This window comes from Poecilia latipinna, unplaced genomic scaffold, assembly GCF_001443285.1.
Source record: "Poecilia latipinna isolate Pla-1442-1.1 unplaced genomic scaffold, P_latipinna-1.0 Scaffold910, whole genome shotgun sequence".
NCBI lineage: Eukaryota > Metazoa > Chordata > Actinopteri > Cyprinodontiformes > Poeciliidae > Poecilia > Poecilia latipinna.
Genome location: NW_015113526.1, coordinates 136124 through 143871, shown reverse-complemented (window position 1 = coordinate 143871; position 7748 = coordinate 136124). Strand labels below are relative to the sequence as shown.

General features: G+C 45.4%; 1 protein-coding gene and 1 long non-coding RNA gene across 2 annotated transcripts in view; one reads left to right on the top strand and one right to left on the bottom strand.

Annotated features, from left to right (window-relative positions):
• The window catches only part of LOC106957510 (nuclear factor 1 A-type-like), a gene marked incomplete at its 3' end in the record, with an annotated part of 51815 nt that overhangs the window by 32050 nt on the left and 12017 nt on the right, over positions 1-7748 (bottom strand). The gene's annotated exons all lie outside the window — the stretch shown is intronic.
• On the top strand, positions 48-3031 carry LOC106957520 (uncharacterized). The gene is made up of 3 exons (XR_001426963.1): positions 48-1066; positions 1110-2284; positions 2347-3031. It is a non-coding gene; the product is annotated as an uncharacterized LOC106957520 (long non-coding RNA).

The following is a 7748-nucleotide window of genomic DNA, read 5'->3' as shown; positions in this document are numbered from 1 at the left end:
GGGGGGGGCGCGGCGGGGGCGGGGTCGTGGGTGTGTGTGTGTGGGGGGGGGGGGTGTTATTGAAATTCCAGTGTGTGTGTGTGTGTGTGTGTTGGTCTGTGTGTGTGAAGAGCGAAAAAGAAAGTGTGTGTAAGAGTGAGTGAGGGGGAAACGGAGCCCTCCTTCTGCCCGCTTCGCTTCACATTTCCGGGCAGAGCTGAACTTCGGACCCGCCCCGGGTCACGGTCCGGACCTGTGGAGGCCCTCCGCCGGGGAGCGCACAACTTTCCGCCCACAATCCAACCGCATCTCCGGCGACACCGCACAAGTCCAGTCAAAGCAGCAGCGAGGACCTCAGGAGGTTCAGACGGACAGAACAAAGATCCAAACCGGTCCCGAACTGCATTTCACAGAACCCAAGAACTGCGTCCAGAAGCGGCCCCCGCCGGCATCCTTGTCCGCTCTGCGGTGCGCCACGGCCGGCGTGCGGCTCCCCTGTGCTCAGGAGAAACAGAGCGGTGCAGCAACGGAGTCTTTCCCGGGACAAGCGCTGCCGGAGCGGGGAGAGGCGGCGGGACGACCCGGGAGACGAGAGACTGTCCCGAACTCCTCCAGCTCCGAACACCGGCTCCTCCGCTGCTCCTCCGCCGGACTGCGTCGCTCCGTGTGCGGCCACAGACTGATCACACGCGCCGCTGATCGATCACAAATAACAGCATCGATCCTCCGCGCGCACTTTCACAAGTATACTGCTGCTGGGTGCGCGCGCTTGCTTGCACGAGAGCGCCACTAGTGCCCTCCCCCCTCCTTTAGGAGCAAAGAGGAACAGAAGGTGGAATACCGGAGGAGAACCGGGTCGAACTCAGAACCGCAGAAGAAGTTACTGAAGTCACCAAACTTCTTCATCATCATCATAATAATGATGATGATGATGAGCTCAGCACCATCAGGTTCCTCAACTGTCCAACTGTCAACCCATATTTTTATCAGAACCTCAAATGGTCCTGCCCAATTGGACTGAACCCTGTAGCTGCAGAAACCATGTGGGCCATCAGAATCGGAACCTTCAAGAGTCCAGAACCAGACTGTGCTATGGATCAAGAACCGCCTCCACTGGTTCTGATCCAAAGCAACCTACGGGTTCTGAGGAACCAGCACCAGACAACACTCTGTGCTCTGATTGGTCCAAACAAATACACCTCAGCAGCAGCTCACCTTTGCTCTGATTGGACCTTCAGGTGATCAGAACCAATCAGAACTCAGTGAGCTGAAGGGTGGTGAATCCTCAGAACTTGACCTAATTTCTAACCAGAACCTGAACCATCAGAACCAAAAGCAGCAGATCCCGTCTTGGTTCGGGTTCATAGTGCTGAGTAGAACCGGTTCCTGCTGCAGGTTCCTCTGGGTTCGGCCTGAGCCCCCTGGTGGAGGATGGAGGTACTACTAATCGAGTAGGTACTACTAATCCTCTGAACCACATGGTTCAGAGGAGACTAAGTCAGGTAGTTATCGATATTTCCTTGAATAAAACCAGAAATAAAACTGGAACAGTGTTACTAATTGAAAAATAATAACTTATCTTACTGTATTTACATTTTAGGTGTATGTTAAGTAATATCAGACAATATTTATTGTAAACTTTTTACTGTCAGCTCGTCGTAGTAAATCAACTACTCTGTATAGAGTCTTGTAGTTCAGCAGCAGGCATAACTGTAATAATGATAATCATAATGATAATAACAATAATAATGATAATAGTCTTCCATCTTTTCAAACTGTTGCTAGCTTCAATGCTACATCAGTATGTGAGGAACAGCTGGAGTCGGAAACATTTCTTATATTTTAGCTTTTCATAAACTGTTCTTGAGTTTATTGTTAGAAAACCTAACTAATAAAATATGTTAATGGCTAACAAACCAAACATGAAAGACTTTGTTGGACGTATCAAACTGCAACGGCCTATCAACTTGAGCAGGCGCTTCTGTTAAAGAGAACAACCCGAGTGTTTAACGGTATGGGGGCGGAGCCAGCTCAGGTGTCAAAGATCATCACTAAAACTAGACAGATTTGCTTATTTTTAAGGACATAAAACATGAGTGGGGTAACTGGGCTCTCCTGCCAGGGGGGGCAGAGAGGGCAGTTCCCTCCACCAGTAGCCCCCTGTAGATCCGGCCCTGGAGCAACCAGGGAACGTTCAGCAGGAAAACCTGAGCTGGAGGCAGCAGCCGTGATGAACAGCCTGGGGCGCCATCTGCAGGCGGAGGGGAGGAACTGCAGCCTGAGAACATAACCAGAACCAGAACCAGTGCAGAACCAGAACGGAAACAGAATGGAAACAGAACCAGAACAGAAACAGAACCAGAACAGAAACAGAACCATTCCAGATCCAGAACCTTCATCAGAACTTAACGAGGGTCCGAACCGGGCCCGCGTGACTCCCAACAAAATCAACTGGAGGAAGAGGAGCTGAAACCCAAAACATCAACGTGGTCGTTGCCATAGAGACGGTGAAGGTTGGGAAGGCGGGGAGGATGGCCTGGACCAGAACCAGAACTGAAACATCTCCTGACTCTGATCTGGCAGCAGAAGATCAGTCTCTAGGTTTCAACCGTTTGTCTGTCATGCAGAGGAGGAAGAGGAGGAGGAAGAGGAAGAGGAGGACAGTCGGTGTTTGATTCCCAGCCGTTTCACCATCTGTCTCCAGAAAGCCGGCAAGATGCCAAAACCCTGAGAGCCAGAAGGAGCCGGGAGGAAAGCAGCTTCCTGAATTATTGATCCGATCTCAGGAAAACAACAGAACCGGATCAGAACCAGAAACAGAACCCAATCAGATCCACAAAAAAATCAGAACTTCATCAGAACCATGACAGAGCATCTGCAGCAAATCCAACACATTTCTACTAATGGCGGGATTTTAACACATTCATTTGATAATTAATTTCAGATTTAAAGCATTAAATATTTTAACACAATTCATTGTTTCTTTTGTGTAAAGAGTTCTGATAGGAACCATTGTATTCGTATGAGAATACAAAGGTTTTTGGTAGGTCGGTAAATCTGACGCACAGCTACATCCGCTAACAGCAGCAATGAAGCTGGTTCTCTTAGATAATTTCAGCTTCTAAATGATTTGATGCTGGAAAAGACTATTGTTGTGTTCAAGTTGTGCTAAAAAGAATTAGCCTATCAGAAGCTAAGCTAGTCTAAAATAGCATTTGAATGCTAAGCATGTAGCAGCTAATGCTGCTGTTAGCTGCTAAAGAATCTCAATGATTGATCAGAAAAACTCTGGAAAGCTTAACTTGGCTCCAATTAGGTGGTTGAACAGATTAAGTTGGCTGTTGATGAAAAGGTTGATTAACTGCATAAACTATTTTAATGTAGTCACTAATTTCTCCTCATATCAGGACCTTAAGCCTGAACCAGGCACTTAAACGAACCCAACCAGAACCAGAACTTGATTCACACCTCACCCCTGACCTCTGACACTTAACAAGGGGTCCACCGCACCAGAACCGGGCTTTGGGCCCCATAAGGCCAGCGGCCTTCAGAGACACACTAAATTATTTTATGTGTGTCTCTCTCTGTGTGTGTGTGTGTGTGTGTACTAAACAAGTACACACACACACACGCAGGATTACTGAGCGCAGCAACATAAGAACCTGAACCATCTCATTAAAGTCCAGAACCAGTCCAGTTTACGACAGACCTCTGGTGCTAGAACTGTACTCCCGACCCGGAAAAGGTTCTGGTTCTGACAGCTCCTGATCCAGGTCAGCAGATTGTGATGGTTGGTGGTTCTGAAGCAGTCGGCCCGGTCCCAGCAGAACCACCACAGAAACCAGTTCATGGATCCATCCGAGGAAAAAAACTCAGATTCTTCCACAGAACCAAAATATCTGCGGAGCGCTGAAGGGAAGGCAGCCAGGGGTCAAAGGTCAGCCTCCTTACATTCATCTATTCTGCTTTCTGCCTCTCACACACACTCACACACACCCTGCTGCCCACGCACATCCCGGCTCCTCCAGAACCAGCCCAGCTCTGCAGCTCAGAGAAGGAGCCTGCAGGCGAGAAGCAGAGCAGCAAAACCCCCCGCTTTGACAAAAAACCGAGTTAAACCACTGCGCTGTTCTGAGGTTCTGATCCGATCCCTTCATCCTTCCTGTTCAGTAATCCAATTGGTTCTAGTTCAGCTTCTCACCCTGACCCAAACAGGTGACCCATAAGGTTTCTGTCAGGAAGTTGAAGAGAGAATAAAGTTTAAGTTGGAGCAGAAGGAGTTTAACACTCACAAACACAGAAAAAGGCAGTCGTGTTTTTGTGTCTTGTGGGATCTTCACATTGACATTCATTCATATTCTACAGCCTAACCTCTAACCCAAAAACAGCATTTCCCTCATGGGGACCAAATGTCCCCCAAGGAGCAGAGGTCCCCACAACCCCACATTGTCGACAGAGATAAGTCCCCACAGGGATACAAAAACCTGGTTCAGACACACACACACACACACACACACACACACACACACACACAGATGCTCAGTCTGCCTCCAAACACAGAGCAAAACAACAGGAGAGCAGCCAGATGTTCTCAGACAAACAGACCTGCACACACAGCTGGAGACACACATGCACACAAACACACACACACCTGGAGATGGAGACAGGTGGGTCGGGACAACAGCCAGTCAGACTTCTGCTCCGATTTGTCATGTGACCGATTAGAAGCTCTTTGGATGCCTTGTAAGTCGTCACAGAGCTGCTTCCTGATTGGACACTGATCAGCCAATCAGAGGAAACATGTTTGATATGTTTAGATGAAACCTGATTGGCCAGAAATCGCAGGAGCTGAGAAGAAATAATATATAAAAATAGAAATAATAAAAATAAAACAATCTAAAGTAAGACAATGAACATAATAAAATATTACAACAGAAATGGTAAAGGATAATAAAAATAAAATAGAAATCATAAATACAATTAAAATTAAAACAGCAATAAAAAACATTAGAATTGATAAAAACATAAATACAAAATCATAATAACTATAAAGATATATATTTTTTAATCATCTGCTGTTGCATTAACTTTCAGCCCTCTCATGTTCTGGTTCTGGTTCTGGTTTTGCTCTGCATCCACAACCAGAACCAGAACCAAATATGGAGAATCAGCATTCAGCTTCTATATGCCATAGATCTGGAACAAACTTCCAGAAAACTGCAAAACAGCTGAAACACTGAGTTCCTTTAAGGCTAAACCAGCTGGTTGGAGCTGCTTTAGAAACATAATTAATTAAACATTAATCAGTGCTTCATTGATCAATAATCTGATGTGTATTGGCAGCAGAACGTGACGCTTCAGTTGTTTCTGTGTTTTTATGACGTAAAGCTCTGTTGCTGAAATTTGCTGAACAAATAAAGTTTGACTGATTGAACATGTAAAAATCTGAATCCTGTTTAAACTGGAACACTGGACTTTTTTGCATGCTACCCGTCCAGAACCAGAACCTGAATCGGACCAGCAGAGAAGAGGAAGCATGGAGGATTGCCTCCCTCTGCTGGCCGCCGCTGGGAACTGCAGAAAGGACTTTCATCATAATCGGTTGATTATGATGAAGGACTTATGGTCAGCAGAACCAGAACTCCTGGTATCAGAGCACAGATGCTTTTGTTCTGAAGGTTCTGGCATCCGGTCTGCCTACACTATAGAACCTCAGAACCAGACCTCTGGAATGTCTGCGGGTTCAGCTGCTGCTGGCAGACTGGTACCGGTTGTGGTCAGTTTCATCCTCACTAATCAGGAACACATCTCATCCTTCTTAGAGGGTCCGGTACCGGCCCGCCACGAACCAACCCGGCACCGGGAAAACATGACAAACAATATAGTTGCCGTCAGCAGAGACCCGGTTCTGCTGAAGTCAATCCGGTTGTCTGCAGCTTATATGGAGGATGGAAGGCAAAGCAGCTCCATCCAGAATGGAGGAACAGGGTCAGAACCGAGCCAGAACCGTGTCAGCGACCCGGCACAGCTAGGGTTGCCACCTTTCAGAAATCAAAATAAGGGATGCCCACCACGGCGTGTCGCCCGACGCTCATGTAAGATCTCCAATTGACACGGGTGTGTGTGTGTGTTTCATGGGTCTCATGGGTGGGACCGCCGCTGCAGGGATAGACGGTATTTCATGGCAGTGTTTCTGTTAAAGTGATCCATAGAGCAATCGTTAATAGAGGTGGCCTAGAATACCCCAAAACTATACTCCAATCAGAGTCGCATGTTTCTACATGTTTCTACTGAAGCAGATTTACTTAAGCTTTAAATAAGCAGGTGTAAAATGTATTTGGTAAAAATCTACTCAAGTAATGAGAAATTGATCATAGCACATGATTTAATATTCAAAACGTCCTCAGACAGCCAAAAAGTTATGTGAAAATTCTGGGATGTTAAAGAATATTACCAAAATATTTATAGAAATAAGGAGTTAGGTTTGGAGGCTTGTTCTAGACCAAATTTACCACAGGGGCCAGGATAGTCAGTGCGTTTTTATGGGGGCACTTTAAAAAATGAAACAAAAAAAAACCCAGAACAACATTTCATCATTTGATATATTAAGCAAGTCAAAGAGCCACTTGTGTCTACAGAGATCCAGGTTGCAGATCCCCGATCCAGCAGATGGAAAGTATGATCCTATCTGTATAGAGCAGCTAAAAGTGCAGCACTATAATTTTAATTCATTGTTAAAGTAAACTTGTGAAAGTTAAATAAATCTACCACTAAATCCTAACAAGATACATTTATTTAGTATCATTTCCTCAGTTCCCCTGTGCCCCCCCTCCAGCCACCCCTGGGCTACAGGTCTGGTGTATTTTTGCTTAGCATGTTTTTTCTTCATGGATAGGAAGTCAGGTTATGCAAACTGGTAAACCACATTGATAAAATAATAGTGAAATAATGCATTGAACACTGAATGAATAAAATTCATTTCTAAACAAAACTCACAGAAAGCCCTAGCCAACTTTTTTAATGTAGGAAATATTTATGTATTTATTTACTGTTAATCTCTTAGTATGATTTGTTCTTTAAATGGGAATTTATATTATTTTGGCTGATACTATTATATAATAAATTGAATCCAAACGCAATGCTAAGCAAATAGTCAAACCATAATAGTCAGCTAAAACCACAATGAGAAACTTAATCAATCATAGCAAAATATTCTGTACCATATTAGTCTCAGGAGATGATTGATGGGTTCTGATGTCTGGTTCTTTGGGTTCTGACGGGTCTGCAGTTCCTCTCCTGATCCATTCTGTCTGGTATCGCACTGCGCCACGACGGACACATTTTCTTTAATCGTCTTTATTCATCCTCACTAACATTGTTCAGTCTGGAATGCGAGTCTTCCCTTTCACATCTGTATTTTTGAAAGCGTTTCTACTTCTAAGGAAGGTGGAGAATCGGGTAGAGGACGTTTTAAAAAGAAGCGGGTTGATAGCAGCTCACTGCGGCTGCGCAGTGTCCGTCTCTAGGCGGTCTCTAGGCGGACCACGCTGAACCGTGACGTTCAGCGTCGGGCCGTAGCGTTCTGGGGTCCTTTAGCTCCCGCCACGAGAATTTAGCTGACCTTAATATTTCCTGTTTTATTTTGGTCTATTTTTATAATTAGTATTAATATGTGAGTGTTAGGCGTGTCTATCGGACATTTATAGAAATACGGAACAAATCGCGTCCCGTATCGGTTCAATACGGGACGATTCCGGGTAGCAACCCTA